Source organism: Dendropsophus ebraccatus, chromosome 3, assembly GCF_027789765.1.
Source record: "Dendropsophus ebraccatus isolate aDenEbr1 chromosome 3, aDenEbr1.pat, whole genome shotgun sequence".
NCBI lineage: Eukaryota > Metazoa > Chordata > Amphibia > Anura > Hylidae > Dendropsophus > Dendropsophus ebraccatus.
In genome coordinates this window covers 73359137-73381873 of record NC_091456.1, presented here as the reverse complement: position 1 = coordinate 73381873, position 22737 = coordinate 73359137, and the positions used below count along the sequence as shown (strand labels likewise).

The 22737-nt window shown below is 47.4% G+C and overlaps 1 protein-coding gene across 5 annotated transcripts in view; it reads left to right on the top strand.

Annotated features, from left to right (window-relative positions):
- The first annotated feature begins 6686 nt into the window (after positions 1 to 6686).
- ELAVL2 (ELAV like RNA binding protein 2) overlaps positions 6687 to 22737 on the top strand; it is a 155420-nt gene continuing 139369 nt past the window's right edge. For 4 of the 5 annotated variants that reach the window (XM_069962000.1, XM_069962002.1, XM_069962001.1 and 1 more), the window contains exon 1: positions 6687 to 6852. The gene's annotated coding sequence lies outside the window, so the exon portion shown is untranslated. Of the gene's footprint in view, positions 6853 to 7104; positions 7352 to 22737 lie in introns of those variants that run through there. The other variant, XM_069961999.1, reaches the window with a different exon arrangement.

Genomic DNA, 22737 nt, shown 5'->3' with positions numbered 1-22737 from the left:
ACTGCTGGAAGGGGGCAGGATATGTGGGGGGATACTGCTGGGAGGGGGCAGGATATGTGGGAGCACACTGCTGGGAGGGGGCAGGATATGTGGGAGCACACTGCTGTGAGGGGGCAGGATATGTAGGAGCACACTGCAGGGGGGCAGGATATGTAGGAGCACACTGCAGGGGGGCAGCATATGTGGGAGCACACTGCTGGGAGGGGGCAGGATATGTGGGAGCACACTGCAGGGGGGCAGGATATGTGGGGGCAAACTGCAGGGGGGGCAGGATATGTGGGGGCACACTGCAAGGGGGCAGGATATGTAGGAGCACACTGCTGGGAGGGGGCAGTATATGTGGGAGCACACTGCTGGGAGGGGGCAGGATATGTGGGAGCACACTGCTGGAAGGGGGCAGGATATGTGGGGGGATACTGCTGGGAGGGGGCAGGATATGTGGGAGCACACTGCTGGGAGGGGGCAGGATATGTGGGAGCACACTGCTGTGAGGGGGCAGGATATGTAGGAGCACACTGCAGGGGGGCAGGATATGTAGGAGCACACTGCAGTGGGGCAGCATATGTGGGAGCACACTGCTGGGAGGGGGAAGGATATGTGGGAGCACACTGCAGGGGGGCAGGATATGTGGGGGCACACTGCAAGGGGGCAGGATATGTGGGAGCACACTGCTCAGAGGGGGCAGGATATGTGGGGGGACACTGCTGGGAGGGGGCAGGATATGTGGGGGGGATACTGCTGGGAGGGGGCAGGATATGTGGGAGCACACTGCTGGGAGGGGGCAAGATATGTAGGAGCACACTGCTGGGAGGGGGCAGGATATGTGGGAGCACACTGCTGGGAGGGGGCAGGATATGTGGGAGCACACTGCTGGGAGGGGGCAGGATATGTGGGAGCACACTGCTGGGAGGGGGCAGGATATGTGGGAGCACACTGCTGGGAGGGGGCAGGATATGTGGGGGGATACTGCTGGGAGGGGGCAGGATATGTGGGAGCACACTGCTGGGAGGGGGCAAGATATGTAGGAGCACACTGCTGGGAGGGGGCAGGATATGTGGGAGCACACTGCTGGGAGGGGGCAGGATATGTGGGAGCACACTGCTGGGAGGTGGCAGGATATGTGGGAGCGCACTGCTGGGAGGGGGCAGGATATGTGGGAGCACACTGCTGGGAGGGGGCAGGATATGTGGGAGCACACTGCTGGGAGGGGGCAGGATATGTGGGAGCACACTGCTGTGAGGGGGCAGGATATGTAGGAGCACACTGCAGGGTGGCAGTATATGTGGGAGCACACTGTTGGGAGGGGACAGGATATGTGGGAGCACACTGCTGTGAGGGGGCAGGATATGTAGGAGCACACTGCAGGGGGGCAGGATATGTGGGAGCACACTGCTGTGAGGGGGCAGGATATGTAGGAGCACACTGCAGGGGGGCAGGATATGTGGGAGCACACTGCTGGGAGGGGGCAGGATATGTGGGAGCACACTGCTGGGAGGGGGCAGGATATGTAGGAGCACACTGCAGGGGGGGCAGGATATGTGGGAGCACACTGCTGGGAGGGGGCAGGATATGTGGGAGCACACTGCTGTGAGGGGGCAGGATATGTAGGAGCACACTGCTGGGAGGGGGCAGGATATGTGGGAGCACACTGCTGTGAGGGGGCAGGATATGTAGGAGCACACTGCAGGGGAGCAGGCTATGTAGGAGCACACTGCAGGGGGCAGGATATGTGGGAGCACACTGCTGGGAGGGGGCAGGATATGTGGGAGCACACTGCTGGGAGGGGGCAGGATATGTGGGATCACACTGCTGGGAGGGGGCAGGACATGTAGGAGCACACTGCAGGGGGGGCAGGATATGTGGGAGCACACTGCAGGGGGGGCAGGATATGTGGGAGCACACTGCTGGGAGGGGGAAGGATATGTGGGAGCACACTGCTGGGAGAGAGCAGGATATGTGGGAGCACACTGCTGGGAGGGGGCAGGATATGTGGGAGCACACTGCTGGGAGGGGGCAGGATATGTGGGAGCACACTGCTGTGAGGCGGCAGGATATGTAGGAGCACACTGCAGGGGGGTAGGATATGTAGGAGCACACTGCTGGGAGGGGGCAGTATATGTGGGAGCACACTGCTGGGAGGGGGCAGGATATGTGGGAGCACACTGCTGGGAGGGGGCAGGATATGTGGGGGGGACACTGCTGGGGGGCAGGATATGTGGGAGCACACTGCTGGGAGGGGGGAAGGCTATGTGGGAGCACACTGCTGGGAGGGGGCAGGATATGTGGGAGCACACTGCTGGGAGGGGGCAGGATATGTGGGAGCACACTGCTGGGAGGGGGCAGGATATGTGGGAGCACACTGCTGTGAGGGGGCAGGATATGTAGGAGCACACTGCAGGGGGGCAGGATATGTAGGAGCACACTGCAGGGGGGCAGCATATGTGGGAGCACACTGCTGGGAGGGGGCAGGATATGTGGGAGCACACTGCAGGGGGGGGCAGGATATGTGGGAGCACACTGCAGGGGGGCAGGATATGTGGGGGCAAACTGCAGGGGGGGCAGGATATGTGGGGGCACACTGCAAGGGGGCAGGATATGTAGGAGCACACTGCTGGGAGGGGGCAGTATATGTGGGAGCACACTGCTAGGAGGGGGCAGGATATGTGGGAGCACACTGCTGGGAGGGGGCAGGATATGTGGGGGGGACACTGCTGGGGGGCAGAATATGTGGGAGCACACTGCTGGGAGGGGGGAAGGCTATGTGGGAGCACACTGCTGGGAGGGGGCAGGATATGTGGGGGGGATACTGCTGGGAGGGGGGCAGGATATGTGGGAGCACACTGCTGGGAGGGGGCAGGATATGTGGGAGCACACTGCTGGGAGGGGGCAGGATATGTGGGGGGATACTGCTGGGAGGGGGCAGGATATGTGGGAGCACACTGCTGGGAGGGGGCAGGATATGTGGGAGCACACTGCTGTGAGGGGGCAGGATATGTAGGAGCACACTGCAGGGGGGCAGGATATGTAGGAGCACACTGCAGGGGGGCAGCATATGTGGGAGCACACTGCTGGGAGGGGGCAGGATATGTGGGAGCACACTGCAGGGGGGCAGGATATGTGGGGGCAAACTGCAGGGGGGGCAGGATATGTGGGGGCACACTGCAAGGGGGCAGGATATGTGGGAGCACACTGCTCAGAGGGGGCAGGATATGTGGGGGGGACACTGCTGGGAGGGGGCAGGATATGTGGGGGGATACTGCTGGGAGGGGGCAGGATATGTGGGAGCACACTGCTGGGAGGGGGCAAGATATGTAGGAGCACAGTGCTGGGAGGGGGCAGGATATGTGGGAGCACACTGCTGGGAGGGGGCAGGATATGTGGGAGCACACTGCTGGGAGGGGGCAGGATATGTGGGAGCACACTGCTAGGAGGGGGCAGGATATGTGGGAGCACACTGCTGGGAGAGGGCAGGATATGTAGGAGCACACTGCAGGGGGGGCAGGATATGTGGGGGCATACTGCAGGGGGGGCAGGATATGTAGGAGCACACTGCAGGGGGGCAGGATATGTGGGAGCACACTGCTGGGCGGAGGCAGGATATGTGGGAGCACACTGCTGGGAGGGGGCAAGATATGTGGGGGGATACTGCTGGGAGGGGGCAGGATATGTGGGAGCACACTGCTGGGAGGAGGCAGGATATGTGGGAGCACACTGCAAGGGGGGGCAGGATATGTAGGAGCACACTGCAGGGGGGCAGGATATGTGGGAGCACACTGCTGGGAGGGGGCAGGATATGTGGGAGCACACTGCTGGGAGGTGGCAGGATATGTGGGAGCACACTGCTGGGAGGGGGCAGGATATGTGGGGGGGACACTGCTGGGAGGGGGGCAGGATATGTGGGAGCACACTGCAAGGGGGGGCAGGATATGTAGGAGCACACTGCAGGGGGGCAGGATATGTGGGAGCACACTGCTGGGAAGGGGCAGGATATGTGGGAGCACACTGCTGGGAGGGGGCAGGATATGTGGGAGCACACTGCTGGGAGGGGGCAGGATATGTGGGGGGGACACTGCTGGGAGGGGGCAGGATATGTGGGTGCACACTGCTGGGAGGGGGCAGGATATGTTGGAGCACACTACTGGGAGGGGGGCAGGATATGTGGGAGCACACTGCTGGGAGGGGGGAGGATATGTGGGAGCACACTGCTGGGAGGGGGCAGTATATGTGGGAGCACACTGCAAGGGGGGGCAGGATATGTAGGAGCACACTGCAGGGGGGCAGGATATGTGGGAGCACACTGCTGGGAAGGGGCAGGATATGTGGGAGCACACTGCTGGGAGGGGGCAGGATATGTGGGGGGGACACTGCTGGGAGGGGGGGCAGGATATGTGGGTGCACACTGCTGGGAGGGGGCAGGATATGTGGGAGCACACTGCTGGGAGGGAGGCAGGATATGTGGGAGCACACTGCTGGGAGGGGGGAGGATATGTGGGAGCACACTGCTGGGAGGGGGGCAGGATATGTGGGAGCACACTGCTGGGAGGGGGCAGGATATGTAGGAGCACACTGCTGGGGGGGCAGGATATGTAGGAGCACACTGCTGGGAGGGGGCAGGATATGTGGGAGCACACTGCTGGGAAGTGGCAGGATATGTGGGAGCACACTGCAGGGGGGCAGGATATGTGGGGGGATACTGCTGGGAGGGGGCAGGATATGTGGGAGCACACTGCTGGGAGGGCAGAATATATAGGGGGATACTGCTGGGAGGGCAGGATATATGGGGGGATACTACTGGGAGGGCAGGATATGTGGGAGCCAGGGGCGGATTAACTTTACCATAGGCCCCGGGCTGTTTACCAAGCCTGGGCCCCCCACCCCACTGTAACTATGGTGGCACTAGCCTGGCGTTCATAGTACAGGACAGATAATGTCATGATGTCCTGATTTGTGCAAAATTGCCATAAAAAAAGTGATTTTTTTTGCAAATCATGGCAGAAGTGTAGCCAGGAGACAGAACACCATTGAAAGTATAAGTCTTTTTGGGTGGTCATGGGCCCCCCAGGAGCTCAGGGCCCCGGGCTGCCGCCCGAAACGCCCCTATTATAATCCATTTCAGGTGGGAGCACACTGCTGGGAGGGCAGGATACGTGGGAGCACACTGCAGGATATATGGGGGGATACTGCTGGGAGGGCAGAATACGTGGGAGCACACTGCAGGATATATGGGGGGATACTGCTGGGAGGGCAGGATACGTGGGAGCATACTGCAGGATATATGGGGGGATACTGCTGGGAGGGGGCAGGATACGTGGGAGCACACTGCAGGATATATGGGGGGATACTGCTGGGAGGGGGCAGGATACGTGGGAGCACACTGCAGGATATATGGGGGGATACTGCTGGGAGGGGGCAGGATACGTGGGAGCATACTGCAGGATATATGGGGGGATACTGCTGGGAGGGGGCAGGTTACGTGGGAGCACACTGCAGGATATATGGGGGGATACTGCTGGGAGGGGGAAGGTTACGTGGGAGCACACTGCAGGATATATGGGGGGATACTGCTGGGAGGGCAGGATACGTGGGAGCACACTGCAGGATATATGGGGGGATACTGCTGGGAGGGGGCAGGATACGTGGGAGCACACTGCAGGATATATGGGGGGATACTGCTGGGAGGGGGCAGGATACGTGGGAGCACACTGCAGGATATATGGGCGGATACTGCTGGGAGGGGGCAGGATACGTGGGAGCACACTGCAGGATATATGGGGGGATACTGCTGGGAGGGCATGATACGTGGGAGCACACTGCAGGATATATGGGGGGATACTGCTGGAAGGGGGCAGGATATGTGGGAGCACACTGCAGGATATATGGGGGGATACTGCTGGGAGGGCAGGATACGTGGGAGCACACTGCAGGATATATGGGGGGATACTGCTGGAAGGGGGCAGGATATGTGGGAGCACACTGCAGGATATATGGGGGGATACTGCTGGAAGGGGGCAGGATATGTGGGAGCACACTGCAGGATATATGGGGAGATACTGCTGGGAATGCTGCAGAATACCATGTTAGCAGAGCCTAGATTACTTACTGACCAATGCCAAGGATTAAAGGGGTTCTCCAGCACTACAAAAACATGACTCCTCCTATCTATTGCAGATGGCATTTCGTGTGTGTGTGAGCATATTCACTAATATGATGTGCCAGTGCCAGAGCTGGGAAATGCTACAGACACCTTTTTGTAAAACAGGTTTGTATTCCTGCTTAGTCACACGCTGCAGTTTTTGCGGTATAGCCCTGTTGTCTCCAGGTCAGATGCGGTTTGCAATTAAGCTCCATTTACTTCAATGGAACTGAGTTAGAAACCGCACCCAATGTGGAGACAAGAGAGGGGGAAAGTGGCCATGCTTTTGTAGCACTGAATACACCCGAAGTAAATGTGCTGTTTGTGGCTATAATAAATCCCTATCCCATTGTACAGGTTGCGTGGAATAAGCCTGAGTTGCTATCCGGCATCCCCGCCCTCCTCGCTCTCCGCTGTGCAGCAAGCCGGGCAATTATATCCACCTGCGCTCCTACGGTCATCTCTCTACTCGCACTGGCCCCGCCTACGTGACGTCACGGCGGGAGGCTATATCTTGCCCTCGCGGGCGGCGGCTGCTCGCTAGCGTCTGGTGTTGTTGCGCGGGGTGCGCAGAGAGCGGCTGTGCTGTGCCTCAGTCCGGCGGTGTGGAGCAGGCACGCTGGGTTGTGCAGCAGGGAGCGGGTCTGTAGTGTGCTGCGGCTTTCATCCCGCCCCTGATGCTGAGGCGACGCGGTGTCCCTGAACAACTTGTGAGACATGTGAGTGTGGCAGGGAGGGCGGGAATGCGGCGCGGTGCAGGCCTGTTATACAGCCTGTGCAGCTGCTGCTGTGGAGGTCATTGGTAGTGCCCAGCCGGCGGCTTGTCCTTACAGCGCTGCTGTTGCCGCCTTTTATTTGCATCTGTACGCGAAGGAGGCGGCACATGCGCCATTAGCATGAGGGAAGGAGGTGGCACATGCGCCATTAGCATGAGGGAAGGAGGCGGCACATGCGCCATTAGCATGAGGGAAGGAGGGGTGTGTGCTCGGGTCGGTACCTCAGACTTGGCGCCCGCCTCCCCGCCCGGGCTCTCCTGCTCGGGGATCGGCCATAGGTGTGAGGTGGGGACCTGGAAGGTGCACTACATGTAGCAGCCGTCTACTACTGCAGTCTGCTCCTCCTATCTATTGCAGATGGCATTTCCTGTGTGTGTGAGCATATTCACTAATATGATGTGCCAGATCTGGGAAATGCTACAGACACCTTTTTGTAAAACAGGTTTGTATTCCTGCTTAGTCACACTCTGCCGTTTTTGAGGTATAGCCAGAAGTGGGTGCAACAGGAAGACCACCACCTTAAAGGGAGCGTTTGGTGCTGGGGCACAGTACTCAGGGATGGTGGCATTTTGGAAATCTAGTTATCCTGGAGCCTGGTAAGTAGACAGTGGAAGAGTGGTATGTTCCCAGCCACTCTCGCTTGAATGGCATCTTGGATACTCTGCTTTGCATTAAAGGAGAAGTCCGGCGAAAATTTTTATTAAAGTATTGTATTGCTCCCTGAAAGTTATACAAATCCCTAATATACACTTATTATGGGAAATGCTTATAAAGTGCTTTTTTCCCCTGCACTTACTACTGCATCAAGGTTTCACTTCCTGGATAACATGGTGATGTCACGAACCGACTCCCAGAGCTGTGCGGGCTGTGGCTGCTGGAGAGGATGATGGCAGAGGGACACAGGGCACTGGAGGAACACTGAGCATCCCTCTGCCATCATCCTCTCCAGCAGCCACAGCCCGCACAGCTCTGGGAGTCGGTTCGTGACATCACCATGTTATCCAGGAAGTGAAGGCTTGATGCAGTAGTAAGTGCAGGGAAAAAAAGCACTTTATAAGCATTTCCCATAATAAGTGTATATTAGGGATTTGCATAACTTTTGGGGAATACACTACTTTAATAAAAATTTTTGCCTGACTTCTCCTTTAAAGGAGAAGTCCAGCAAAATATGAAAGTATAGGATTGCCCCCCAAAAGTTATATAAATCCCCAATATACAGTTATTACGGGAAATGCTTATAAAGTGCTTTTATTCCTCTGCACTTACTACTGCATCAAGCCTTCACTTCCTGGATAACATGGTGATTTCACAACCTGACTCCCAGAGCTGTGTGGGCTGTGGCTGCTGGAGAGGATGATGGCAGAGGGATGCTCAGTGTCCGTCCAGTGCCTTGTGTCCCTCAGTGTTCCCCTGCCATCATCCTCTCCAGCAGCCACAGTGTATATTGGTAATTTGTGTAACTTTTGGGGGGCAATAAAATACTTAAATAATTTTCGCCGGACTTCTATACATTTCTAGCAGTCGGGTGAGTGGCTGGAAAAAAGGTCAGAGGCAGGGTGACTACCTGCTGCTGTGGCCCCAACCCCAGGAATAGTGCTAGAGAGCTGCAAGGTGCTTGGGGTGGAGTTCTGGCAGTGTGATAGGTTCTTTGTAAAGGGGTTCTCTGGTACTTGAAGGGGTTATACAGCTATTCTTAAAAAAAAAAAAAAAAAAAAAAAAAAATCATATTGGTGACTCACCTATTCAACACTACACTTTCCTGACCACTCCTGCATCGTCTGCTGTTGTGGTAAAGGCTTTGAAACTCTTCCTGTGAAGCTGGTCCTTGTGTATCGCGTGCTGCAGGGAAACTACATCTCCCAGCATGCAACGCACTTAATGTTGGAGAGCTGTGTATCTGCCCCCAGCTCCTATTCACTGCTGAACTGTTTTCTCTGGAAACATTAGTTTTGTTGTATAATAGCAAATTTTATTAATGCAGGCTTGGTAGCTGTAAAGAATTACATTTACCAAGCCCACATGAACAGAATCGATGCTGATTGCCATCAGGTGAATGCAGTGCTGTCAGCTGTGGGCCTGGTTTGTGAACACATAGTAAGGTAAATGAGGCTCACAGAGGAGACTGAAGTCATGTGCTCTGTCCCCGAGGGGAGGCGACCTGCCAGGAGCAAGATGGAGTGGAATAGGGGCTACTGCGTTTACACAGGTTCTGGGGATAAGTACACTTTGGCTGCAGGCAAGCCGCACAGGATTCATTACAGATGTATATTAGGGGTAACGTCACACGTACTGGATCGGCAGCGGATTTAACGCTGCAAGTTTGCAGAGAAATGCGCTGCGGATCCTGGTATAGAGAAGGTCTATGGGGTCACATACTCGCAACGGAAATTTCATTCTGCTGCCAATATGTGACCCGACCCCTTTAAAGTGACTGTACCACCAGGCCCAGGCTGAAGCACTGGAGGCGGGCCGACCCACCCTTAGTGGGAAGACACTCCAGCCCCTCCATGATGTGACTCCATTAGAATCAATGGAACCCTATGATAGAGGGGCTGGGGTTTCCTCCCACTATGGGTGGATCAGCCCGCCTCCAGTGCTTCAGCCTGGGCCTGGTGGTACAGTCATTTTAAAACCCCGCATACTGCAGCCCCCAGCCCGGAGCATACATTACCTGCTAAAATGTTATCTATGTTTCTCAAGTCAGTACGATTACAACGATATGTAACTGACATAAATTTTATTTTATTTAATGGCTTTTAAAAAATTAAAACCTTTTTAAAAATCTAAATGCGCTTTAAAAATTCTCTATGACCATGCTTATAACGCTTTTATCCTTTGGAGTGCCCCCACACCCCTCTATATCACAGGGATATGGCATTGTTAGCAGTGTTTCTGTGTGTATGGTGAATATTTAGTGTGTGAGTAGTTTAGGACATTGAGGCTGGAGACTGGCTGCATCCACTACACACACAGGAGAAGCTGCTTTATATCTTTCCTCATTCCTTCAGAAGTTGCCCAGGATCATGTAGGATAAGCTGCTGAGCCAGTGTGATAAATAACTCCCCTGGTATTTGATTGGTCATTTATGAAGTAGCAGGAGTCGGTCCTGATAAAATTCAGGAGTTGGAGTCAGAGCTGCGGGTTACCGACTCCACAGCCCTGGTTGTTGATGCAGTCCGTGGGAGAACCACAGGAGCGTGGGAAAGACTACAGGTGCACACAGGAGCATACAAAGAGAAGTAAAAAATGCTAAGTTTATGTAGGGGACAGCACAATATCAAAAGTCTTTAAAGGAGTACTCCAGGCACCCTCTGTGAAATCTAAACTCCTCACACACTTGGGGGGTGGTTACTGGCTTCCTCTCTGTCACATTTCTTCCCACTCTGGCTGCTTTCGCTGCCCCCTGCACTGTTCTCTGTTGCTGCTGATTACATCTCCAGCTTCCTGTTAGGACCAGTGTCTGTGTGCTGCATATTCCTACAGTCCCCATCATGCCTTTTTCCCTGGCCTGCCTCTGTATACCTCCCACCTCCCCCGCCCTCCATCCCTAGCTCCTCTATTCCCCGCCTCCCTCCATCTATTCCCCTCCCACTGCACAGCTTAGTCCCCTACAGAAGCACTAATGGTAAATACTGACAACCCAGCCCCCTTATTTGGGTGTCCAGTGAATAAAGACTGCAGCCACCATTGTCTACTTTTAATATGTCATGATGCTTAGGGTTGTGGTTGTGCAACCTGGAGTTGCACAGCTTGAAAAACTACTACCAGCATCTTGTCCAAGAGACAATGATGGTGGTAGAAGTTCTGAAAGCTGTGCAACTCCAGCTTGCACACATACAACCCCCACCATCATGCCATGCTGATACTTGATGATGGTGATTGTGCTTATGTAGCAGAGGAGACCTCGGACACCAGATTCAGCTATAACTCAGCTGCTGACAGCAAGCAGCAACATCTTTCAGGAGCTTGAACTGGGCCAGGATCTTCCAAGGAGCATTGAAACAAACCCTTTCATCTCCAGAAAGATGTTGCTGCTTGCTGTCAGCTGCTGGACTATGAGTTATAGCTGAATCTGGTGTCTGAGGTCTCCTCTGCTTCTCAGTCATTCTGGAGGAGAATCCTGTAGCATCAGACACCAGTGATCTCCTAGCAGGCATCTGGCATTGAAAGGGTGCCAAATGCCTCCTATTAGATCTGTGACATCTGATGCTGCAAGCAGCTGCCGATCTCCAGGATGACTGAGAAGCAGAGGAGACTGAGATCGCGCAGAGGAGGGAGCCCGACAGATAATTTAGTATGTATTGTAAAACTGGGCGGGCAGAGGAGGAGTGGGGCGGGCAGAGGATGTGTTGAGGGGCGGGTTTCCCTGTGACAGAGAGGAACTACATCACGTCTTAATATGGCACCTGTGGAACAGCATTGAGACATGATGTGTTTCCTTCTTCCTGAACTACAGAACTTTCTGTGGGACTTTGATTCTTTGAAAAACGGGTAACATTACAGCTGTCCTAATGAGTGTTAATGGCAATGTTATATAACTTTCCTTTGTAAGTGCAGTGTTAAATTATGTAATTTGCCCGGAGTACCCCTTTAAGCGCCAGAGTACCCCTCTAAACTCCGTATTCTCTTTACACCCTCTCTAGCCTGTGCGAGCTGTCTCCTAAGGTTTCCCACCCACACTCTGAGCTTGTGTGTAACTCAATCCACTCTATTCCGCTATCTGTAAGGCTGGGTTCACACCAAGGGCTGTATTACATGGTCCAGTGAGCAGTGTAAGGAAGCACCAATCTGCTAGATCAGTGCTCGCTTATTGAGTCTGTTACGCGGCTCGATGATTGTGCCACAAAGCATATATATATATATATATATATATATATATATATTTATATATATATATATATATATATATATATATATATCTATATGTGATGTCCATGTCGCCCTTGCTTTCACATAGAAAATAATAAAGTTTATACTTACCCGTGCTCCTCTGATGCCTTTTCCCTGCGTTTCTGCTGCTCAGCCAATCACTTACCAAAACCGCACAGCCCTACGGCCAGCGATTGGCTGAGTGGCCTGTCAATATGTATACAGGGCCAGAAGTGTCCGAGGCTTCTGCAGGACACCAAGGGAGCATGGACACACAATTATAAACCTTATTTGCCTTAGTGTTATCAGGTGCCTGCTGTGCATCACTAAAACACATAGTGATGCATGGTCTGCGGTTGCTGATTTTTCATGTTTGAAGACTATCAGCTTATCTGCTTTTCAGCTTATAATTGTCTCTGTTAACGTGAGCTATAATATGGTGAATCTCCCTGATTTGTCATATCCCCCTGGGGTACTTCTAATATTACTACACTGATCTCTGATTGAGACCCCACCCCTCTGAACTCCCATAGCAGCACCAGGTTGTTCAGTAACGTCCTGGTGCAGCTGTGGGTTAATTTTTTTTTTTTTTTTAACATATACCTGGGGACAGGTTGTTTTAAAATAATAAAGCACACTTCCCTTCCTGGCTCCATCGCCTCTGCTATCTTACATCTCTGTCACACGATTTGGGCACTTCTGAATCCTTGACTTATTATCACAGTGGGATAGAGAAGAAAGGTAGAGGTGGTGCTTGAGCCATGACTGTATGTGTGCTTTGTTTTAAAATGACCCATGCCCGGGCATGTGTGTAAGATAAATAAAAGTCCCCTGCCAAGAGTAGCCCTTTAATTGTGAAAAAGCAATACAGTAAACTCCTTGATGGTACAATTGGGTTATGTTCACATTGGCCTTCTAGTGCCACCAATGTCTTAAACTGCTAGGCTGTACAAGCTTTTGTCTCTTCAGTTACATACTGGTAGTACTACTAAGCCTGCTCTGCCCTGTATTCTAATTTAAACACGCATTAGAATACACATTACCTTTGGGAAAGCAGGCTGTTGCAGAATATTAGGGCTCATGTGGTCTGTAGGGGAAATAATGCAAGCGCTATGGCCTTTAAAATACAAGGAGGAAAAAACAAAAGGGCAAACATGAAAATTGTCCTGGACATCAAAGGTTCATCAAAGTTAGCAAAAAATAACCAAAAAGTATATAGACTGCCTATTACTGTAATCGTACTGACCTACAGAATTAAGATAAAATAAGTCTTATTGCAAAGTTTTTTTCTGCTCTGCAGTAGGTTTTATGATGAAAATAAAGGATATAATGAAAAAGGTCTATTTGTCCCACAAAAAAGTAAGCCTTAATATATTTCAATATATGAAAAAAGTTATGACTGTATAAATGTAGGGAGTTACAAATTTGCCAAAAATCTTGTACGGGGGAGTGGGTTAAACTTATTATAGGATAGGTTTATTGCTATTGTAAACTTTTTTTTTTACACTTTTGTAGCCTCCCAAGGGATCTTCTATGAGCAATATCATAATTGTTTATAGGGATCAATGATCCACCATTTCTACATGGGCCAGACTAATGTAGGATCAGCTGCTCCCAATCTTCTTGTGAAGAGCCGATCCAGCCACTGGACCACCAGTGAAATGAAGTTATCTAAATGGACAAATAGCAAGCACTGATGATTGCTCCATGCCAGCTACTGATGGCAACTGTATGTCTTGGTGCACTAAAGGATTTAAGCCGACCTGTCACCCCCTGACTGCCTACTGTGCTGGTGGCACTGTGGTTAGATGGCAGTTAAAAGCATTCAGAACATTCTTGCTACATGTGTCTTTTTTTATTTAAAATTAAAAACCTTTTATTAGCTTGTGAATAGTATGGAGGAAGTGGGGCCTACAGTTAGTCACGCCCTAGCGTTGTTTAGCTTCACTAAGCTTTATTAAGCATTCTTGGCCATGTCGAATGTTCCTGTTTATGGAATGTTCCTGTGTAACTGGCATTGTTTAACCATCAGTTATTGAAGGCGTGTGGCCACCTTTATCATCCTGTCCTGGGATAGATTCATTTTTATATGAACTTCAGCACTACTGAACAATAAAAATGCAGCACTCATTCGATGCAGTCACGGTTACTATATGCAATTGCATCCAACACTATTTTCTGATTAGTTATTTTATTTTATAAGACTGCCAACAATTCTTCTTGCTGCCACGACATCCCTCTGTAGATATTTACTGTACAGATATTTTAGGTTTCTCACCAGTGTATGCAATCTAATGATTGCATGTAAAAGTCCTCCAGGGGGACTTAAGGCCCTATTTCACGGAACGACTATCATTCATAAACTCACTCCAACGACTGCTCGTTAACGATAATCGCTTTGTGGAATTGGTGCAAACGAGCGAATAAGAAAGTCGAAATCATTATATTGTCGTTCAAAATTGTTTTTCAGCATGTCGAAAAAAAAATCGTTTGTCTTTGAAAGATAATCCGCTAATCGGTTCGTAAAATTAGAAATCTTTCAGTCGTTCGTAAAAAGGTTTAAATAAGCAGGTGTGTCGTATGGTCATGATCACTCCGGCAAACGTTTTAAACGACCATGTAACGACCGTTCGTTAAAAAAAACGTTTAGTTATTAAGGAGCGGTCGTTGGAGCGAGTTTATGAACGATAAAACTACAAAGTTGTTTGGTTCAGAAATAAAATTATCCATTAATGATTTTTATGTGCTGAATTCAAATATCACAAGGAAAAATGTTAATTGTCTCTAGTTTCTATGATATGGAAGAGTTCTCATGTTACTGTTTTGTGAATTGTATAGAATACAGTATAATAGCCGACATATTTATTACTTCTGCAATCATAAGGAAGCAAGTTTACTGTTCATAAACTTTTGAAATATATTCATAGGAAACTTAGTTCTATCTGAAATCAACTACAAATTACAGGCATATCTATGAATTTTTACAAATAATGTTTATTGAACTCTGGAATGCAGGTCCTTATTCAATGGCTTCTTGGTACATTTACACATGTCTTTTGTATTCATACATGGGATTGTCTCTGATAACTGTCCAACAGTAATCTGCAAGCATTGATGGGTTCCATTTACCCCGATAACCTTAGGCAAGGTTCACACTGCGTTTTTGCAATCAGTTTTTGCAAAAAACAGATGAAAAACGGATGCATTTGTGTGCATCCATTTTGATCCGTTTTTTTCCATTGACTTCCGTTAAAAAAAAAAATTATCTGTTTCGATCTGTTTTTTTTTTTTATAACGGACACAAAAGTAGTGTTGACACTACTTTTGTGTCCGTTAAAAAAAGGATCCATTTTTTTTTTATTATGGAAGTCAATGGAAAAGCAGATCAAAACGGATGCACACAAATGCATCTGTTTTTCACAAAAAACAGATGAAAAACACGAATAGCAAAAACGCAGTGTGAACCTAGCCTTATACCATAAGTATTGGTCATTCTAAGATGTAATAAACCAGTTGATGATGCAGCACTGATGATGCAAACTTTTCCCAGCATTGTATCACAGGCTGTGAGAAGTATAGAAAGTACGTCTATATCTTGAAAATTAGAGCCAATTTCAAAATTTGAACATCATTTTCGATCTCAGCATCCCAAAATTAGTTAGGTTCAACGGTTTTCATGTCAAGACCTTTTTGGCTGTTGACCAGTGTAATCGTTCCGTGGAATAGGGCCATTAAGTGTGGTACAAAAAAGTTTTAAAAAATATGCAAAAGACCTTCCCCCAATAAACGTTTAACCCATTAAGGACCCATGACGTACCAGTACGTCAGTGGATCTGGCGGCGCTATGAAGTGAGCTTAGGTCACTTCATAGTGCTTGGGGGCCAGCTGTTACTAGCAGTGGGGTCCTCACTGTTAATGACTGGCCACCGCAATCCCGCAGCTGCCCACCAATAACCCCTGCAGTGCCAAACCGTGACAGGAGCTGCGCTCCTCTCACTGTCCGATCAGAACCCGATCAGTCAAACTGCAGGGTTTCCAATCATTCTCAGCAGTCAGCTCTGCAATCAATGCATAGTCTGCTACAGGCAGACTCTATGCAATGATAGCAGATAACACTGATCAATGCTATGCTATGACATAGTAATCAGGGTTAATAATCAAATGTAAAAATGTTCGTCACCTAGGGGGACTTAAAGTGTAAATTAAAAAAAGTTTTAAAAAAACAGCCCCACCGCCCATAAAAGTTTAAAACGCCCTCCTTTCCCTTTTTATGAATAAAACATATAAAAATAATATAACAAATCTATATACCGTAGCATGAGTAAAATAAAACTTGGTAGACGGCATAAACAAAAAGCCGTAAAATAAGCCAGGATTGATTTTTTTTTATTATGTTTAATATTTTAAAAAGTGACCAATATGTCCGATCTACACAAGTACAGTACTAATAAAAACTAAAGTGATCATAGTGTAAAAAATAGTACCCCATACAGCCTCGTAGGTGAAAAAAATAAAATTATAGTAATCACAATAGTACCATTTTAATAATACCACTTTATGAAGCATTCTTGGCCATGTCGAATGTTCCTGTTTATGGAATGTTCCTGTGTAACTGGCATTGTTTAACCATCAGTTATTGAAGGCGTGTGGCCACCTTTATCATCCTGTCCTGGGATAGATTCATTTTTATATGAACTTCAGCACTACTGAACAATAAAAATGCAGCACTCATTCGATGCAGTCACGGTTACTATATGCAATTGCATCCAACACTATTTTCTGATTAGTTATTTTATTTTCCAAGACTGCCAACAATTCTTCTTGCTGCCACGACATCCCTCTGTAGATATTTACTGTACAGATATTTTAGGTTTCTCACCAGTGTATGCAATCTAATGATTGCATGTAAAAGTCCTCCAGGGGGACTTAAGGCCCTATTTCACGTAACGACTATCGTTCATAAACTCGCTCCAACGACTGCTCGTTAACGATAATAGCTTTGTGGAATTGGTGTAAACGAGCGAATGAGAAAGTCGAAATCATTATATTGTCGTTCAAAATTGTTTTTCAGCATGTCGAAAAAAAATCGTTTGTCTTTGAAAGATAATCCGCTAATCGGTTCGTAAAATTAGAAATCTTTCAGTCGTTCGTAAAAAGGTTTAAATAAGTAGGTGTGTCGTATGGTCATGATCACTCCGGCAAACGTTTCAAACGACCATGTAACGACCGCAAAATAGTCGTTACACTACATATATCGTTCACGTTCCCACGTGTGTTGTTATCGTTCGTTAAAAAAAAATCGTTTAGTTATTAAGGAGCAGTCGTTGGAGCGAGTTTATGAACGATAAAACTACAAAGTTGTTTGGTTCAGAAATAAAATTATCCATTAATGATCAGAACCCGATCAGTCAAACTGCAGGGTTTCCAATGATTCTAAGCAGTCAGCTCTGCAATCAATGCATAGTCTGCTACAGGCAGACTCTATGCAATGATAGCAGATAACACTGATCAATGCTATGCTATGACATAGTAATCAGGGTTAGTAATCAAATGTAAAATTGTTCGTCACCTAGGGGGACTTAAAGGGGTTGTCCGGCGATAAAAAATTATTCACAGAACAACACACATTACAAAGTTATACAACTTTGTAATGTATGTTATGTCTGTGAATGGCCCCCTTCCCCGTGTCCCACCACCCCCACCCGTGTACCCGGAAGTGTGGTGCGCTATACATTACCTGTCACGTGCCGACCACGGTCTCCGATCCTCAGCAGTGACGTCTTCTTCGGGAGGCCAGCGGATCTTCCCGAGTGCCGGCCGCCCTCTGCAGCGTCATCCGAAGCTCAGCCGCGATTGGCTGAGCATAACTGTGCTCAGCCAATCGCGGCTGAGCAGCTGATGACATGGCCGCGTCATCAGCCGCTCAGCCGCGATTGGCTGAGCTCAGCCAATCGCCGGACAACCCCTTTAAAGTGTAAATTTAAAAAAGTAAAAAAAAAAACAAAAACAGCCCCACCGCCAATAAAAGTTTAACCCTTTAAGGACGTGGCCCATTTTCGTTTTTACGTTTTCGGTTTTTCCTCCTTGTGTTTAAAAGGTCATTGCACTTGCATTTTTCCACCTAGAAACCCACATGACCCCTTATTTTTTGCGTCACTAATTGTACTTTGCAATTACAGGCTGAATTTTTGCATAAAGTACACTGCGAAACCAGAAAAAAATTCAAAGTGTGGTGAAATTGAAAAAAAAAAACGCATTTCTTTTATTTGGGGGAAATGTGTTTTTACGCCATTCGCCCTGGGGTAAAACTGACTTGTTATGCATGTTCCTCAAGTTGTTACGATTAAAACGATATATAACATGTATAACTTATATTGTATCTGATGGCCTGTAAAAAATTCAAACCGTTGTTAACCAATATACGTTCCTTAAAATCGCTCCATTCCCAGGCTTATAGCGCTTTTATCCTTTGGTCTATGGGGCTGTGCGAGGTGTCATTTTTTGCGCCATGATGTGATCTTTCTATCGGTACCTTGATTGCCCATATACGTCTTTTTGATCGCTTTTTATTAAATTTTTTCTGGATTTGATGCGACCAAAAATGCGCAATTTTGCACTTTGGGATTTTTTTGCACCGGTACGTCATATGTCCTTAAGAGGTTAAAACGCCCTCCTTTCCCTTTTTATGAATAAAACATAATAAACATAATAAAAATAATATAACAAATCTATATACCGTAGCATGAGTAAAATAAAACTTGGTAGACGGCATAAACAAAAAGCCGTAAAATAAGCCAGGATTGATTTTTGTATTATGTTTAATATTTTAAAAAGTGACCAATATGTCCGATCTACACAAGTACAGTACTAATAAAAACTAAATTGATCATAGTGTAAAAAATAGTACCCCATACAGCCTCGTAGGTGAAAAAAATAAAATTATAGTAATCACAATAGTACCATTTTAATCACACCTATTTGCAAAAAACTTTTACTTTGTAAAAAAAATTGTAAAACATTAGAAAAGCTATAGAAACATGCATATCGCTGTATTCAGACTGACCTATAGAAGATTATTGTCAGTTTTACTGTAAAGTGCATTCCATAAACATGGAACCCCCCAAATGTGTGGAACTGTATTTTGTTCCCATTTTCACCCTAAAAATATTTTGGGGGTTTGTCATTAATTTTATGGTAAATTGAAAGGTGCCATTACAAACAGGGCTGTATTTACCAATTGGCAAACATGGTCCAGTGCCTGGGGCAGCACTATGGAGCAGGGGGAAGGAAGCAACTTTTTCAACTGTTGATAAGGGGTGGGGGGAGGGATTGGTCAGGTCTAGTGTGGTGGTGTTATCCAGTCACAGTATGCCAGTATTGGTCAGGTCTGGTATGGCGGTGTTAAAGGGAACCAATCAGCCCGTTTGAGCTGATATGGTTCCCTTGAGCATTGTATAAAGCACCTGGAGCGGCCCCGGCATGTACCGGCCGCAGCAGCAGGTGCTTTATAACTGAGAAAATGACTTTTATTCCCCGGCTCGTGACTAGATACGAGCGGGGAAATAGTCATGGTGGGCGGCTCCCCGCTCGTATCTAGTCACTGCGCTCTGCCTGTCAGCGCGCTCAGAGGGGATGATTGACAGGCAGAGAGGTCCGTTACTGGCCTCTCTGCCTGTCAATCATCCCGCCGAGCTATAAACTATAAATAATTTAGAGGGGGGGGGGGGGGGAAGGGTTGTCATTGATTTTATGGTAGAGTGAAATATGCCTTTAGAATGTACACTTCTTCCTAGCAAAAAAAAGTCCTTACATGGCCCTGTAGATAGAGAAATAAGAGGTATGGCTCTTAGAAGGCATGAAGGAAAATGCAAAAATTAAAAGGGATTAACAGTAGATGTTGATATAAAGCAAGTTTTCAATATAAATTCATTGTTTTTTTGTTATGCTTTAAAACAAAGCTGTACTTATCAGAAATCCAGGTCCAGTCTCCTGAAGGCAGATTTTTAGACTTGTTCCGGTTGAGAAAAACAGACTAAACCCAGGAATTCCGGCCAGTACAGAGTCACGGCTCAATATGTCCATCAATCACATGACTGCCTTCTCTCTGTGAGTGCTCAGATGGCCTGGGATACACAGGGATTCCTGTTTTCTGACTTCCTGTTCTTTGAGACAAAGAAGTCAGAAAACAGGAAGTGTCCATGATGGCTAAAAAAAAAAAAGTAAATGGCAAACCTGCTTTATATCACATCTACTGTTGATTTAGATTTTGAAAGTTATAACAGTGACACTTTAGAAGTTAGCATAGAAAAATGTATTGTCACAGACTAAGCAAACCTATTTTACATCACGATGTACAACTTTACTCCCACAGTTCATCAAGTAATATGCTGTAACACATTTTGGCAGTATTCTAGTACTGTAATTTTCTGGGACTAAAGGACAGTTGGCTGTGCCTCTAAGTGGCTCAAAATACAGTATCTGTATGTTCTTTAGAATTAAGAGTTTAGTCACTTGTAAACTACATTTGGTCCTTTGGAATCGATAGGCTCATTTTAGGGTCGTTAACAAGTGTGAACAGAGCCTGAAAGAAGTAATGTCCTAATCTGCATATCAGCAAAATTTTCTCAGCAGCATTGAGACCAATGAAGAAAATGTGCTTACCATATTGCAATAAACCCTTTTAAAACCAAATTTATTAGATATGCATTAAAAAGAAAAAGTAGATATATAATGGTCTCTCAGTAAATACTAGAAAATTATAGCAAAGATATATACTGCACTGGGTAGATAGCAGCATAGGCAATGAATAGAGCAATCATACATATTGCATAGACTTATAGTTAGAATAAAGGCATGTCTCGCTATAGAACTTCGTCAGGAAATCTTCAGGAGGCTTACGGCCCCGTTCACACGTAGCAAAACTTGGCAGAATTCCGCAGCGGAATTGTCTGCCGCGGAATGCCGTTAGCCTCCCTCTCATAATGGGAGGCGCGCGCTGCTGTTCTCACAGCGTCTCTCCGCGCTAAAGAATGAACATGTTCATGAACATGAACAGCGCGCGCCTCCCATAGACTCCTATTATGAGAGGGAGGTGAATGGCATTCCGTGGCGGACAAATACGTGTGAACGTAGCCTAAGCAGATCAGCCGATATGATACATAAGAGATGGTCAGTGGCAACAATATAGCGAGCGATCCAAGGTGATCGGCACTTCCACTAGTTGTGGTACTCAAGGCAGTGGGGCAATTCTCAAATACTTAGAAACACACCAATCTTCAATGCAGGAATACTTTTATTCCACATGATCAGTATACATCACAGTGTGCGTTTCAGCCTTTCCATAGTCTTTAGGCAGCTGACAAAGGCTATGAACAGGGCTGTGGAGTCGGAGCTAGTTTTGGCTGGAGTTGGAAAAGTGTACCAACTCTCTTTAAAAATTTTATAATTGAATTTTCAAACATCACTGTTCAGCCAACATGGCTTATATCGGCTGATCGTTGCCGAATACAGGCAATAATCGTTCCTTTGTAATAGGGCCTTAAGTCATTGGTTCCTGGAACAATCAGGAACCTTGTTGGCTAGGAGGCCCTTGAGCCCTGAGTGCAGTCACAGGATGTAATTAATCAAGGATTATCAGATAATTGTAAGACCCCTGGGGTTGTATATCTGAGTGAACACTGGGGGATATCAGAAACTATAGATATATGGTGGTATTATGCAATGTGAGTTTATTTCAAAATGCTTACTTTTTAATGTGTCCCTGGTGTTATGTGTCCCTGGTGTTATAATTTTCAAAATCTAAATAAACAGTAGATGTGAAATAAAGTGTGTTGGCATTTTAAAATGACTATTTTTTTTAGTTATCATGCTTTAAGACAAAGCTATATTTACTTGAAATCCAGGTCCAGTCTCCTGAAGGCAGCTTTTTACCTTTGTGCTTGTTTACTAATATGCCTAATATGCGGTCCCAGTCAGTACAGAGTGTCATGGCTCATGGGGGGAGATTTATCAAACATGGTGTAAAGTGAAACTGGCTCAGTTGCCCCTAGCAACCAATCCGATTCCACCTTTCATTCCTCACAGACTTTTTGGAAAATGAAAGGAGGAATCTGATTGGTTGCTAGGGGCAACTGAGCCAGTTTTGCTTTACACCATGTTTGATAAATCTCCCCCATTGTGTCAATCAAATGACCAGAACTTTCTATGTTTAGACTTTGGGGGGGGGAAAGACTAGACACAGGAAGTTGTGTGAACTCACCCTTATATTGGACAATAGATCGGAAAAATTATATCAAATGTTTTTTTTTGTATAGGTTGTGAGCTGTTTGTAGCTTTTTATGACTTATCCATTAAATGGTTATAGGCAATGGATTATACGGTTTGGCATCAATCACAGCCTCATCTTAACATATAGTTCAGGAGCTTTCTGGCCTGTGACATTTTAAGTTTCTGCCTAACTACCTTTCTTTCCTTTTTATTAGTTTTAGTGGTGATTTGTATAACTTTTAGGGGGCAATACAATACTTTAATAAAAATTTTCGCTGGACTTCTCTCTTAAAATACAGTACACTTCAGGTTTTATTCACGATTGTATTATAGCATGAGCCAGTTCACACGGAGTAAAATCGTCAGAATTCCGCAGTGGAACTCTCCACCCCAGAATCCCGCCTGCCTCAGTGTGACACTGTTTCTCTATGGGAGGGCTCACGTGTCTCTGCTTCCGTCGCTCTGCTCAAGGAATTGTCATGTCCTCCTGTAGAGAAAGTGTCAAACTGAGGCAAGCAGAATTCCACGGTGGAGAATCCCGCCAATTGTACTCCGTGTTAAATGCCCCTAACGTGAGGACCATTTATATGCCAACAACAGAAATGTTCCCCTCTGAGGTAAGAAGGAAGTGTTCCCCTTCTTCCCCTGACTGGAGCCAATCCAGCTAAATAAAATGCAAAATATGCAGTTCTT